Raw genomic sequence first — 16,331 nt, 5'->3', positions numbered from 1 at the left:
AACTTCGCTCTTTTGGAGGAAAAGCGATTCCAAGAGAGGGTTAAGCAGCAGTTAGGCCAAAAGTTACAAGAGGAACAGGAGAGGGACAAGAAAGCCATATTGAAAAAGTCAGTGTCTGACACATGGGATGCCAAAATTCAAGCCAATAAACAGAATAAGAAGAAAATAGCGGAACATGAAAGGCAACAAATGGCTGCCACCATGGAGTCAGATAGACTGCATCAAAATGATGAAATTGAGATCAGGAGACCGGAATTTTTTTGGAGGCAGAATGAGACTGAGCCAAACATGGAAGACCAAAAGAAGACTGTGGATGACGATTTACAGGATATATTGAGGAAAGAAGCTGCCTACGACTCTGTTTTGCAAAAGAAGCTATGCAACAGCATGGCTAAAGAGAAGGTTACCAAAATGCTACATGAAGCACATCAGCAGAAGAAGGAAACTCCAAAGCCAAAGACTCTGGCTGATAAAGTGTTCGCTAGTTATGAAAATAAACAGGAACAGAAGAGGGAAATGGACAGGGCTGAAAGGGAAGGGGGGCTTCCTGGATATCCAGCTGAGGAAATTGAAGCCAGGAGACAGAAGAAGGAAAAAACATACAGATAATTTAGTAATAATGCAGTGGGGAATACAGCACAGTGTAACTGAGCAAGAAAGAGATGTTCAGTATGAAACTGGCTTTCTAGACTATGAGAGTGACTGCAACATTCCTGATAAGGACAGAAGTCGTGAAATACGTAAAAAATAGTGTACGACCAACTGTCACTTACAAAGAAGGAAGAAGCTAAAAAACGGGCTTTTGTGGAGGATAAGTTACTGGAAGAAAGGAAAGAGCGGGAATCTGCAGAGCAAAAGCGTGAAAAACTGGAGAAAGAGAAAAAAGCTGCAGCTATAAAGAGTCTGACAAATTCTTGGGATTCCCAGATTCAGCTCAAACGGCAGGAGAAAAAGGAACTGTGTGAGATTGAAAGGAAAAACATGCAGACCTTGATGGAATTAGACAGAGTGTGTGGAGCTGAAAACAGTAAGCCAAGCCACCAGACTCTGCCAGGGAGAAGTACCTCCCTGGCAGAGTCTGCAAGAAGATCTGCAAGAAGATCGGTGGGTACTGCTGACAAACATGACGACACAACAAACAAACCTATACTGAGCAGTCAGAAAGTTAGGAATACCAAGCCTGTCACATTACCTTTACTCAAAACCACCTCTGTGCACTTTGCTGAGGATCACCAACAGCAAAATCAAAGAGTAAAATTCCCGTCCATTTCCAGTCCCAGATAAAATGTCTGTTTCTCAGCTGGCCAAGGAATGTGATGGGAATCCCCCGGAGGAGCTGACCCAAGTGGCTTAGGAGAGGGAAGTTTGTGCCTCCCTACTTAGGCTGCTGCCCCCATGACCTGAAGAAAATGGATAGATAGATAGATAGATAGATAGATAGATAGATAGATAGATAGATAGATAGATAGATAGATAGATAGATAGATAGATAGATAGATAGATAGATAGATAGATAGATAGATAGATAGATAGATAGATAGATAGATAGATAGATAGATAGATAGATAGATAGATAGATAGATAGATAGATAGATGTGCACACACACATTTAAAATTTTGCCCCTCGAGAGGTAGTCCTTGCCCCCTCTCCAGAAAACCTCTGGAGCCCCCAGAGGTTTTCTCTGGGTGCTCCAGTTTCCCTTCAAAAACGATCGATCGATCGATCGATGGATAGATGTATAGATGTATAGATAGATGGATAGGTTTTCTCTGGGTGCTCCAGTTTCCCTTCAAAAACGATCGATCGATCGATCGATGGATAGATGTATAGATGTATAGATAGATGGATAGGTTTTCTCTGGGTGCTCCAGTTTCCCTTCAAAAACGATTGATCGATCGATGGATAGATGGATAGATTTATAGATAGATGGATAGATGGATAGGTTTTCTCTGGGTGCTCCAGTTTCCCTTCAAAAACGATTGATCGATCGATGGATAGATGGATAGATTTATAGATAGATGGATAGATGGATAGGTTTTCTCTGGGTGCTCCAGTTTCCCTACAAAACGATCGATTGATCGATAGATGGATAGATAGATTGATAGGTTTTCTCTGGGTGCTCCAGTTTTCCTTCAAAACGATGGATGGATGGATGGATGGATGGATGGATGGATGGATGGATGGATGGATGGATGGATGGATGGATGGATGGATGGATGGATAGATAGATAGATAGATAGATAGATAGATAGATAGATAGATAGATAGATAGATAGATAGATAGATAGATAGATAGATAGATAGATAGATAGATAGATAGATAGATAGATAGATTGATTGATTGATTGATTGATTGATTGATTGATTGATTGATTGATTGATTTTCTCTGGGTGCTCCAGTTTCCCTACAAAACGATAGATAGGTTTTCAGCTTCAGAAGGGAGGCCCAGACTCCCCTCTCCAGCTACTTCTTCCAGCTCCTCCGGGGGAATCCCAAGGCGTTCTGATGCCAGCCGAGAGACATCGTCCCTCCAGCGTGTCCATGTCTTTCTGATTAGCTTCCCTGTGTATTTAACCCCACCTGTTGTCTCTGTCCTTCGTCGGGTCCTCGTCATTAGTTCATCGTTCGTCTGTCAGTTTCCAGTGCCGCATGTCTTTCTGAGTTTGTTCCTGATTCTTTATTAAATACATTATTTCCTCATTACTACCTGGGTTTACCGGCGTCTTCCTCACCTACAACCACGCACATATGACAGAATGTCCCTAGCATTAGCTACGGCAGATATATGGCCAGGGCCGTACAGAGACCACTACAGGGGCAGGTGCTCAACAACAAAAAAGGCACATCTAACCGCCTTCTAGGACAGAATATTAACAGCCTCTCAGCTTTCAGAGTTTAATAAACAATGATAAATTACAAAATTGTGAGACATACAATCAGAGCTAAAGGAAATCTCTACATAGAGCATAACACTATGCATATGTAAGATATTTTATTAGTAATTTCCTTTCTGCAGGTCTATTTTGTAAATCAGAGCTGGTGGTCTAGCTCTGTTTACATATTTTGTCTTTACAGAATTACACTATTAAAAATATAAACAAGGGCACAAAGCAACCTTTGTGCCCTTGTAATCTTTTTATAGATTACAGATTAGTGGACTGTAATCTATAAAAAGAGCTGCTTGTTTGCTGCAGTGGAGATGAAGACGATCCAATCAGGAAAGCAGAGTTGCATCAAACTTTAAGGTGGAACTGCAGAAAACAAAAAAAAAACAAAAGCAAAAATTGAATTGTTAATGCATGTCACCATGAGAAAAGCCTACTGAGTTTTGCTTAAAAAATTTTTTTTAAATATTTAAATCACAAATTTGTCTCATGAACAGCAGTCTCATGTCTCAGTGATTGTTTTTGTTAAACAAACTTATTTGTGCATGTCATAAATCTTTTCTTGATATTCTAAGTTTTTGTTTGACTCAAAGTTTTGCTTGTGATTCTCACATGACGTTGTGAGCAGTGGCGTAGCCAGAGGGGGGGCCAGTGCCCCCCCTGTCATCTGATTGGCCCCCCCAGTGGCCCCCCTGATGATTGACATGTAACGGCACCAGGTTATTCCTGTACATTATTTGGAATCATTCTAAGTCAATCTATCTAAAGAAGAAAAACAATAATAAATATATAAAAAGAAAATGTATAAAACTTTATATAAGTCCATGCGATGACATAAATAAATTGATTTTTATCAGGCGCGATACCAGCCTCCTTTATACTCATAACAACAAGCTGATATTCTTCTCCTGGATGTTTCAGTTATGCTGCGCTGTGGTGCAACTCAAAGGCTAAAGCGCTTCATACCTGGTGGTTGTAAAACACCAATAAGTTATTTATTGATCCTCCGCAAAAAAGAGAAAAAACCGAAGAGGGGCCGACAATGTTCGTAGTTTGGAGCAGAGGTTGCGCTACAGTTTTTTTTCGTTGTCCGTCAAAGAAAAAAATCATTTTATTTCCAATTTGTAGTCATCAAACGAAACATTTATTATTTCTCTGCGAGAACGTTTTTGAAATCAGGTAACATTTCACGAAATGACGTGATTAGAAGACGACAGAACTCTGATCGTTTCCTGATCCCGCATCACTTCCCTCAGCGGGAGAAAAACCCCGCAGAAGCGGATCAGCTGCGCTAGACGCTCCAAAGCCTCTGGTCCGTTAAAGCGACCAGATCAGAGATGATTCTCTGACAGATATTGTTCTTATAATGATTAATAATGAGCTCCACGATGTTCTCTGTGCGTAAAGTTGAAACTGTCTGCGCACCAAGTGGTCAGCTGATCACAGACAGAAACCAGAGAACTGCTCTCTGTTCTTATCAAGACGAGGGTGAGGAGGTAATCTGACATATTAACTCAGTTAAGTTTTTACTGGTTTTGTTTTTAAAACACCATTAACGTAAGCAGTGTAACTATATATTGTATATTTGGCGTTTGTCATCTCATGTGTGATTAATTGGAGCATTTGCGCGCATTTATTGCCCAGCGCTCTGCGCTTGTTTCTGTTTAATGGATCTGCACTTTAATTTCTTTCCTCTCTCAACAGTCAGCTGTTATTCCTCTACTTAAACTATAATAAGTAGATCCTAACATTCTATTTAGGTTTTCTCTGTGTGCTCCAAACTCATTAAATGTAAACTCATCAGAAGCCCGAACCACCATCAGGCAAATAATTCTGGTCCGACCCGAACTATTTTTACCTGTCCAAACAGAGCTTCCTAACCAAGGTGTCCATAACTCTTCAACACGCTGTCAGCTCCCGGTCAGAAAGACGCATTTAGTTCAGTGTCCATGAGATGATATTCAGAAAGGATCTTTTATTTGATTGATTTTAGTTTCCTCTGCGATTAACTCTTTGCATAAAGTCTATCATGTCTCCATGTGCGCCAGTCAAAGGTGTTAATTATAACATGTCAAATGACAGAGGGGCTTAAAAAATAACCAAATATTCAGTTTGGTTTAAAAATTATATACATATATATATATATATATATATATATATATATATATATATATATATATATATATATATATATATATATATATATATATAGATAGATAGATAGATAGATAGATAGATAGATAGATAGATAGATAGATAGATAGATGTGCACACACACATTTAAAATTTTGCCCCTCGAGAGGTAGTCCTTGCCCCCTCCCCCCCCCAACTTTAAAAGTCTATAGCTCCGCCACTGTGTGTAGACCTGTCACAATAACAAATTTTGATTTTTGATAAACAATATTATTGTTGTTTTTAGGCCATTTTAAGTAATAAATGTTAATGGGAAAATTATAATGCAAGAACACAGTCTGAAAGATCAGTAAACTTTAAATTATAATGAACATTTAACACTGCAACTGGAAGGCCTTTCAAATATCCAAAATAAATTAACAAAACGACTAATAAAATGAATTTTGAAATCTTTGTAAATACAATTTTCCTTCAAAAAAAGGTTTAGCTGAGACCTAAGCACCAACCTGAAAGCTTTTATCATACAGTTTTTTGTAGAAAGAAATAAATAAAATTATTGAATTTGTTTTCATTTATCATGAGCACGGAGCTCGGTTCATTGTGCGCGTTGAAGTGGACACGCAGCGGCACGAGCTGACGCCGCCGCATGCGCAGCGTGTCTCAGCGCCTCGTGCATCTCTGGATCTTTGCAACTCGGTGCGGATCACGCGCGCCGCTCTCCCAGGCGGCTCCAATGTAAACCTTAACTATAAACCTTGGGGCTGGTACAGTTTATAATCAGTTAACTCACGCATTGTGATTAACATTAGAGTTGCTACCTGTAATTATCCTGGCTCCCTGGCTGGGCTGGCAGTTTTGGCGGGTCTGAATCGCTGCCAACAAAAAACTCCGCTTCATCTCCAAGACGACGAACAAAATGTGTGTCCAGTTTTTGGCTTTTCCTTGCTCTCTTTTTTCCATCCTTCTCACTTTGCCTTGTATTTCAAAAGAACGGGAGAAACATTATATTTTTTATCAATAAGAATTTTTTGTTGCTACGCTGTTAATCTGTTGCTTAGAGATGATCGTAAGTCCAAGATGTGGACTCACTGGCGATGTAGCCTTATGGCAACTCAGTGACTTGCTTTTGTGCTTGCTGTATTTAAATTTTTTTATTACTTTGTTTTATTATTTTATTATTGTTTTTCTTTTCAGATCTTCACACTATGGACCTATTCTGCGTCTTTAATGAAGTTGATTGATTGATTGATTGATTGATTGATCGCGTTTTCTGGTAACCAAGTTCCATAAAGTAAACATCTGAGAGAAAGCAGAAGAAATCCTATGTTTTTTGAACAATAACAATTTTTGTTGCTAATCTGTTGCTAAGAGATCAGTGTGTTTACTGGTAACCAAGAGCCACGAAGTGAACTTCAGATATTTACTTTTGCAAAATTTGCGAACGGTAAATGTCTTGTATCTAATCAGGTAAGCGTTATTTCGAAAGAGCTTTTCTTTTATAAACTACTTGTTATTAATTTGGTTTTAAGAGATAAGCGGGGTCTTTTCTGGTAACGAACTACCACGAAGTATAAATCGAGATTTTTACTTTTGTGTTTAATGTGTGTTTAATATAGCCTATTTGCCATTAATGACAAAAAATTACTTTTCTGCAAAATTGACCAACTGCACAATTCTTGTTAGTGTAAAATAAGTGATATTTCAAAAGAGCAGGAGAAACATATTTTTTTATCAATAAGAATTTTTGTTGCTACGCTGTTAATCTGTTGCTTAGAGATGATCGCGTTTTCTGGTAACCAAGTTCCATAAAGTAAACATCTGAGAGAAAGCAGAAGAAATCCTATGTTTTTTGAACAATAACAATTTTTGTTGCTAATCTGTTGCTAAGAGATCAGTGTGTTTACTGGTAACCAAGAGCCACGAAGTGAACTTCAGATATTTACTTTAGCGTAATTTGCCAACGGGAAATGTCTTGTATCTAATCAGGTAAGCGTTATTTCGAAAGAGCTTTTGTTTTATAAACTACTTGTTGTTAATTTGGTTTTAAGAAATAAGCGGGGTATTTTTCTGGTAACGAACTGCCACAAAGTATAAATCGAGATGTTTACTTTTGTGTTGAATGTGTGTTTAATATAGCCTATTTGCCATTAATGACAAAAAAATTACTTTTCTGCAAAATTGACCAACTGCACAATTCTTGTTAGTGTAAAATAAGTGGTATTTCAAAAGAGCGGGAGAAACATTATATTTTTTTATCAATAAGAATTTTTGTTGCTACGCTGTTAATCTGTTGCTTAGAGATGATCGCGTTTTCTGGTAACCAAGTTCCACAAAGTTCCATAAAGTAAACATCTGAGAGAAAGCAGAAGAAATCCTATGTTTTTTGAACAATAACAATTTTTGTTGCTAATCTGTTGCTAAGAGATGAGTGTGTTTACTGGTAACCAAGGCCACGAAGTGAACTTGAGATTTTTACTTTCAAAAAAGTACAAATCAAAAAGCAGAGCACAAACATTTCTAATGTAACTATTGCCCACATTAAAAGTAGGCTTTTTCCTAAAATAAGCTTTTTGGCTATTTTGTTTATTTATTAACCATGTTTAGCACACTGAATGGAGGAAGTCAATGTAATATAACATGCTAGTTATAGCCCACATGACACTGGCTGCATTTAGGCTAATATTACCATTGTTCGATCTTGATATTGCCTAATGTTTTGTAATACCAAGTATAGGCTACAGAACAAAGACAGAAATATTTACAGAAAGAGATGTTTAAGCAGAATCATTGGAAAGGCAGAAATGAGAAAAAAAAACACAATTTATCTTAAACTCCTAGAACTGGCTTTAACTCTTGAGTTAAAGGAATTCTATTAAAAAACAGAAACACCTGCTTTAAAAGCAGACTTAAAATGTTCCTTTCTGTGAGCACCCTATGTATCATCTGATATTGTTCGGACAGGTTCAGATCTGATATCACTTGCCTTGTTAAATTTCCTGTTCCTAAGTTCTCTGACGAGGCCCAGAAATTTGATAACGAGTCAGATTTCTAAGTTTTAAAATGTTATCAGAAAGGTAGAAAGTTTGCAAATTATTTTCCTTACACTTTACAGTTATGCAGCACTTTGTGTTGATCTGAAGTAATCATCTTTGTTATAAAATATCTTGGAATTTGTGGCTGCAGCATTGCAAATGCTAGAAATAGTTATGGGATGTGAGCACATCATGGTGCTTGTTAGAGAGCCCTAAATATTGTATGTTTATGTTATTTCCCTCAGTTACTCAACATATACTGTTACAGAAATTCACAGTTTCAGTGTTGGGGTCACATTGTATTTGGGAAACGTTTGATAGTTGTGCACATAAGAAAAAAATTATGTAGTTTACTGCTATGGTGAAACGCTAGTTAAAATCAAACCTACTTGGAGATACTCAGACAATGTGTATATATTTATTCATATTTATATAAATTCCCTTCTCACGCTTCCGCAGGTGGACTCTTTCATCCATTGAGCTTGGGTCCTCTACCAGAGGCCTGGGAGCTTGAAGGTTCTGCTCAGTATCTTGGCTGTGCCTAGAACCTGACATTTCCGGACTGGGATGTCTGATGCTGTTCCTGGGATCTGTTTTAGCCACTGCTCCAGTTTGGGGGTGACTGCCCCGAGGGCGCCGATGACCACAGGCACTACCACAGGTCCCTACGCTCCTCGTCTACAGGATTCACTCTGTAGACGCAGAGTGAATCCTAGCAACCTGCGGCCTCTTTGCCGGGAGCACCGGATGCCACCTGATGGTGTAGACCCGCCGATTTCTGCCGGGATCAGTTTGGTAAATGCCAGGTCGCTGACAAATAAAACTTTCATCATTAGGGATTTTTTTCCTCTTATTGATTGGATGTTTTATTAACAGAATCATGGACAAGTGGTTTGGTGACTCCAGCATTTTTAATGAACTTGTACCGCGGAACTCCGGCTATTTTAATGCTCCAAGGATGTCAGGGTCCGGTGGAGGAAGAGTGACTTTTTAAAAGCAGTTTTACTTGTAAACAGTTGCCTCTGGCCTCGTTTAGTAGCTTTGAGATCAGCCTATTTGAACTCGGCAGCTCTCACACTGTGCTGTGTGCGACAGTCTATCGGCCACCGAAGTACTACAAAAACTTTATAAATGACCTTTCTGATTTCCTGGCTGATATCATGTCAAGGTATGACCGAGTTCTCATTGTTGGTGATTTTAATATTCATGTCTGTCGTCCTACTTCACCTATGGCTCAGTCATTTCTTAATGTTACTGATTCTTTTAATTTCGTGCAGTCTGACTGGTGCTATCCATGAGTATGGTCACAGTCTTGATCTGGTTTTATCTTACGGTCTACCAGTTTGTAATTTAGTGATTGGTGACTCATTATCTTCAGACCATATGCCTGTTTTATTTGAGGTAACGCTGTCCTGTGCTAAAGCTAAAGCACGCGCTGCAGCTCGGTTCTATCGTGTTCTTAACCCTTCTACTGCTGGTCAGTTTTCTTCCGTTTTTAATCAATTTATTGGTGTATAAAGTGCTTCATAAATAAAGTTGGTATGGGATGGTATTGTACTGTGGTCTTCACCTTCCAGGCCTTTTCCAGTTCCTCTCTGAGGCCCTGGTATTTCTGCAGTTTCTCGTGCTCCTTTTTCCTGATGTTGTAATCACTTGGTATTGCTACATCCACCACAACGGCTTTCCTCTGTTGTTTATCCACCACCACAATGTCCGGTTGGTTCGCCATTACCATTTTGTCTGTCTGGATCTGGAAGTCCCACAGGATCTTAGCTCGGTTATTCTCCACCGCCTTTGGGGGTGTTCCCCACTTTGATCTTCCAGTCCATATTCTGCAGATGTTCCTGTACACTATGCCTGCCACATGGTTATGTCATTCCATGTACGCTTTCCCTGCTAGCATCTTGCACCTGCCGTTATGTGCTGGCCTCCTTGAACAACCTACACCTTGGATCTTGTCTGGTGTGGTAGATCTGAGCCTCTATTGCTCTGGTGTTTAGGGCCTGTTCCTGTGCAGCCACGATGAGTGCCTCTGTGCTGTCTGTGAGTCCAGCTTTTTCCAGCCATTGGTAGGATTTCCTGATATCAGCCACTTCAGTTATTTGTCGGTGGTACATCCCATGTAGGGGCTTGTCTTCCCATGATGGTACCTCCAGCACCTCGTCCTCTGTTCCCCATTGTCTGAGACATTTATTGAGCACATCGTCGGTTGAGACCTTGTCCTTGGTGTATTTATGGATCTTGGATGTTTCATCCTGGACAGTGGCTCTCATACTCACTAGTCCTCTGCCTCTTTCCTTGCGGCTAGTCTCAGGGTGCTGGATTTGGGGTGGGACCCTCCATGCATGGTTAGTAGCTTCTGAGTCTTAACATCCGTGGTGTTCATCTCCTCCTTTGGCCAGCTAATTATTTATTTATGTATTTATTTTTATTTCTAACAGACAGAAAAGACAATCAAGAAAGAAAAAAATAAAATAAAATAGAATGAAACAGACTACAGAAATAAGAGGTAAAACAAATTATTATGCCCAAGTGACAAGCAAATTTTATATTTTCTGTTTGAAAAGGAGCAGGTAGAAGATGTAATATCTTATAATGTCCTGCCCCTTTCATACTTATCAATTTATAATCAATTAACTGTCAAAACATCAAAACGAGACAACTTGTTTCCCTTTTCCATGACATTTAAAGATGTCCCATTATTTAAAAAGTATTTATATCATCAATAGTATTTACAGACTTTAAAACAGTCATCTTATAGAACATTTTGCAATAAGCTCCTTTTTAATCAGTTTTTTAAGCTGGTTTATATTTCTACTTTTTTGAACTCATCATTCAATCCATTCTATACGAATGTATAGACCCCTGCAGATTCCTGCAGGGTCTCTGATTACTGGTAATTCGTAACTGTTTATTGCACTGATCTTGTTCTTGCCATTGAGTTGGCTTCTCAGTACTTGCCTTACTCGTTGGAGGTATTTGGCTGTGGCTCCTTTCCTTGTGACTTCATTCAGGTTGCCATTTGCTTGTGGTATTACCAGGTACTTGTAACTGTCCTCAATGTCTGCTATTGTTCCTTCTGGGAGTGAGATCCCTTCTGTGTGGACGACCTTCCCTCCATCCGACCACACTTCTCTAGTCCGAATGACATCCCAATGTCAGTGCTGTAGATCCTGGTGGTGTGTATTAGTGAGTCGATGTCTCGCTCGCTCTTGGCGTACAGCTTAATGTCATCCATGTAGAGGAGGGTTAGGGTAACATTAATGGTGGCCCCATTCTTGAGTCGGTATCCGTAGCCAGTCTTGTTGGTGATTTGGCTGAGGGGGTTCAGATGCAGAACAGCAGTGGACACTTGTGCAAGTGGTTTGCAGTTTGCATTAAAAAAATAAAATAAAAAAACAAAACTGCAACTGCAAACCAATTGTGCAAGTGGTTTGCAGTATATATTTAAAAAAATAAAATAAATAAATAAAAAACTGCCCTGCGACCTGTCCAGGGTGGCGACCTGTCCAGGGTGTACCCGCCTCTCGCCCGGAACGTTAGCAGGAGATAGGCACCAGCAACCCTCCCAACCCCACTAAGGGACAAGGGAGTAAGAAAATGGATGGATGGATAAAAAACTGCAATTGCAAACCAATTGTGCAGTTTGCAATATATATATTAAAAAAATAAATACATTAAAAAAATAAAATAAATAAAAAAACATGCAACTGCAAACCACTTGCACAAGTGTTAATCAAATGGGGCAGAAATCAAAAACTCTGGAAAGAATCATAATTCTTTCCAGGAAACTCTCTGCCCCCACTGCTGTTCTGCATAGGTCTGAATCCCCTCAGCCAAATCATCAACGCGAGCCATCCCGTCCTTCCAAACAGACTCCAGGATGGTGGCTCATGGGATCCTCCCGGTCAGAGCCGTCATGCACTCCCGCGACATCTGCCCCCGACCCGGAGTCGGTTAGGCAACTTCTGTGGGAGTGCAGCGCTGCTGTGGACCTGTGGGAAAAGGCCGGCTCCTTGCAATTCCCATACTTGCCAGCAAGGGAGGTCCTCGACACGCAGCTAGTGCTGCACGGGGTGAGCCACCGGAAAACATAAAAAAGGGCCTCATGGAGATGTGGTTCTCCCTAGCCACCATATGGACCTCCAGAAACCTGCTGGTAAGCAGGCGCAGGCAGATGCCCCCTCGTGGCTGTGATCCGAATGGTGGCAACAAGAAGAAAAACATACAGAGCTACAGGTGACACGCCTGTAGCTCAAGGACACAGCCACAAAGAAGAATCGCCTGCACCTCTTTGGACGAAGGAGTCGGCGCTCCACGGACAGAGGTCCCAGCAGCAGCGGCCTGGCTCTCCGGGTGAGGCAGGCGGGAAGGAGCAATAGGGGAGGAAAGCCCCTCTGAGCACCATCGCTGTTTGGAAGAACGGGATGGCTCCAAACTTCAACCAGACTGGCCACGGATACCGACTCAAGAATGCAGCCACCAAAAGTCTCCTCCTCTACATGGATGGCATCAAGCTGTACGCCAAGAGCGAGCGAGACATCGACTCACTGATCCGCACCACCAGGACCTACAGCACTGAGATTGGGATGTCATTTGGACTAGAGAAGTGTGGCGGATGGTTACAAAGAGAGGGAACGTCATCCACACAGAAGGGGTCTCACTCCCAGAAGGAACAATAGCAGACATGCAGGACAGTTACAAGTACCTGGGAATACCACAAGCAAATGGCAACCTGAATGAGGTCACAAGGAAAGGAGCCACAGCCAAATACGAGGGGGTACCCAAAAGTTTCCAGAATGACGCTGCTGCACGCGCAGTTTTCGTAGTACACGATTCTGCCGCTAGGTATTTGTTCAACCACGCCTTCTCAATCATTTCATTTCATATTTATATCGAACAGACATTAAAAACAGTCAAAAAATAACAAGAAAACAACATAGAATGAGACAAACTTAAGAAATAAAATGTAAAACAAATTATTTTGCCCATGTGACATGCAATTTTATATTTTCTGTTCGAAAAGGAGCAGGTAGAAGATACATCTTATAATATCCTGCCCCTTTCATACTTGTCAATGTATTATCAATTAACTTTCAGAACATCAACAAGAGACAACTTGTTTCCATTTTTCATTATGTTTAACTATGTACAATTATTTTAAGTACTATTTATATAATCATTTACATTATAAACTATTAAACATGTTATATAGCAAATTTTGAAATGAGTTCTGCTTTAATCAATTTTTTAAATTGGTTTACATTTGTAATTTTTTTAATCTCATCATTCAATCCATTCCAAACATTTACTCCACACACAGATAAACAAAAACTCTTCCTGGTTGTTCTAATATGTTGTTTTTTAAAATACCCTTCACCTCTTAAATCATAACCACCCTCTCTGTCACCAAACATTTCCTGTATATTGTGTGGAAGTTTTTGATTTCGGACCTTAAACATGAATTGTGTAGTTTTAAATTAGACCAGGTCCCAGAATTTCAGTGTATTTGATTTGATAAATAACTGGTTTGTGCGTTCCCAGTATCCCACTTTATGTAGTATACGGATTGATTTTTTTTGTAAGACGTATAATGGCTGTAAATTTGTTTTGTATGTATTCCCCCAAACTTCCACACCGCTTTTTTCTGGAGCCGGAAGCAAAACTTCACAGCCGCGTTGTGAAGCCGAAAAAAGCGGTTGATCATAAATTGCCATTTCACCATTTTTAAAGCGGGTGAACCACGAGTAAACTTGAGCTTGAAATATAGTGTCATCCTTGTAAGCGGTCTTCAACATTTGAATGGTTTCCGATGCTTTTTTTCCCGAGCAGGAAGCAAAGCTTAAGCCGCGCGCTGATCATAGAACTTCTCCATGAAGAAAAACGACGGCTGGACAAAACAGCTCTTACAAGAAAATTCACTGCGGGTAGATGAAACCTTCCACATCAACGCCGCTTGGCACACTGATTGAGAAGGCGTGGTTGAACAAATACCTAGAGGCAGAATAGTATACTACAAAAACTGCGCGTGCAGCAGCGTCATTCTGGAAACCTTTGGGTACCCCCTCGTACCTCCAACGAATAAGGCAAGTCCTGAGAAGCCAGCTTAATGGCAAGGGCAAGAACAAGATCCGTGCGATAAACAGCTACTCACCAGAGTAATCAGAGACCCTGCAGGAATAATCAGCTGGCCAAAGGAGGAGATGAAGACCACCGATGTTAAGACACTCGGAAACTACTGACCATGCATGGAGGGTTCCACCCCAAATCCAGCATTCTGACTAAACACGAGTCATAGGGAAGGTAAATAAGGCAGGTGATTCCTTGAGTTTTCTAAATTGAGGGAACCAAACCTTTTTGGAATCCTAAAGACCTTTATTGGAAATAACAAACTGTTCCACAAACAGGAGCCATAATACTGGATGGATAATAAATGACTAAAACTATATGATCACGTAAAAGGTTAAAATAAGATTCATAAATATATATGTATAGAAAACAACAAGGAAAATGACAAAACAAACCCTAATTGATTTCTATTTGCTATTTCTCTTTCTCTCTGTCTGAGCCTCGTGCAGTGCATCTGACCTCCGACCTCAACTCCTCCCATCTGTCCTCCCATGGACCAGATGATGTCCCTCCTACAAAACCAGCCGATGAAAATGATCGAGAAGATCTGGAGGATCAAGAAGACAGAAAAGACCTCCATCACCTCCAGGGGACAACTGTCAGTCTCCTGACTGGCATTTGGACTGAAAACTGTGTGAGACTGAGCTTTAACAACCTCCGCTGGTCTGCTGTCCAGTATCAGCGTAGAGGAACAAAAGCTAAACATGCTTCAGAAGATGACTCTGAACTGTTGACGCTTGTTTCATCTGTGGACAACATGGACATTTCCTGAGGGACGATCTGGACAACCCAAAGATCCAACGACAAAACCAGTTGGACTGACAAGAAGCCGGAGGAAAGAGACGGGGGAGGATTTGGCTGCAGCAACGCTGAGACCAAGTGGGGGAGAGGGGCGAGAAGGAAGGAACAACCTGAATCCACATCAACCACTGTGAAGGACGACCTGTCTGTAATGTCCATCTAGATCACGACTTTAAATCTGAAACAACAGAGCAACAGAGTGAGCAACAAAACTTCACTCTACCAAGTATCAAGTTCTTCAACTTTTGACACCAAAGAGGACAACGTCCAGAGCAACAGCTAGTTTGGATGTTTCTGAAAGGCTCTCCACTCAAAGAACTATTGCTGGTCCACTGGTGAGTGACCGAAGCAGAGAGTGAAGATTTATACTTTTATGACAGGAGGTAACAAATCCTCCTGAGCAGACAGGCAATCAGTGTTCCTGCTTCTACGCTTTACCTACTTTCCAGATGGAAAATCTGTGCTTTCTTGTTGGGTTTTGAACGGACACTTATCTATACCTTCACTGCACTAATGTAATTTTTTTGTTTTGTTGGGTTTCCTAGAAAACACATGAAATTGGGTAGCTTAATCATGATCATTCTTGGTTGTTTGACTCCTAAGGATGTTTAAGAGTTTAGAAATTCATTCTTCCAGACATAAGAGAAGTCAATTTAAAATTAACTTTAATGTGTGTAAAAGACTCATATGTTGTCTCTGCCTGGCAGAGCTTTCCATCCAGAATTGCTTTATGATTGATTGTCCTACAAGCTCTCTGTATTGTGCATAATTCATAAATAAACCTGATTGAGTGATTTTACCTGAACAATGCTTGGTAAGTTTTTTTTCTACAACAATTGACAAAAACATTAAAGGCTCTCAAGTAAAAGGTGTGGCAGTTTTAGCTAATGTTGGACCCATGAGCCAATGCTAACATTAGCATATTAGCCTGCAAAGACTTTTATGCGTCATCTTTTCAAATAAAAATTAACCTGTAACCATATACTCGGCATACATGGCACATGTATGCCGAGTAGTAAAGGCATACATGGCACATGAAAATATACTGAAGACGAATAACTCACCTTCAAAGAAGCTCTGTTTCTTCCAATGGAAGCTTCCCGCACTTTACTGCGCATGCTGAGCTGAAGCCTTCACTCCAGTGACAAAAATAGTCAAATCCAATTTACTCAAAATAATGTAGTCTTGTACTTTTCTCAGGCCAAACATGTACATTGCTCACATTACTTGAGTTGAATAAACAATTTAGTGAGACTTGAGTAAAGCATACAAACCTAATTTAAGTAAGAATAGGTATTGCCTTTTAGAGTGTTCTAGGCAAGGGCGTAGGAACAAGTCTGTCATTGGTG

The 16,331-nt window shown here is 40.2% G+C and overlaps 1 long non-coding RNA gene across 1 annotated transcript; it reads left to right on the top strand.

Moving 5' to 3' along the window:
• The first annotated feature begins 6,505 nt into the window (after positions 1-6,505).
• On the top strand, positions 6,506-8,891 carry LOC145551723 (uncharacterized). Its single transcript, XR_014087613.1, has 2 exons — positions 6,506-7,006; positions 8,512-8,891. It is a non-coding gene; the product is annotated as an uncharacterized LOC145551723 (long non-coding RNA).
• Positions 8,892-16,331: the final 7,440 nt, after the last annotated feature.

This window comes from Poecilia reticulata, chromosome 5, assembly GCF_904066995.2.
Source record: "Poecilia reticulata chromosome 5, P_reticulata-male-v2, whole genome shotgun sequence".
NCBI lineage: Eukaryota > Metazoa > Chordata > Actinopteri > Cyprinodontiformes > Poeciliidae > Poecilia > Poecilia reticulata.
Note: the sequence above shows the minus strand (reverse complement) of the source record. Positions and strands in the feature narration are given on the sequence as shown.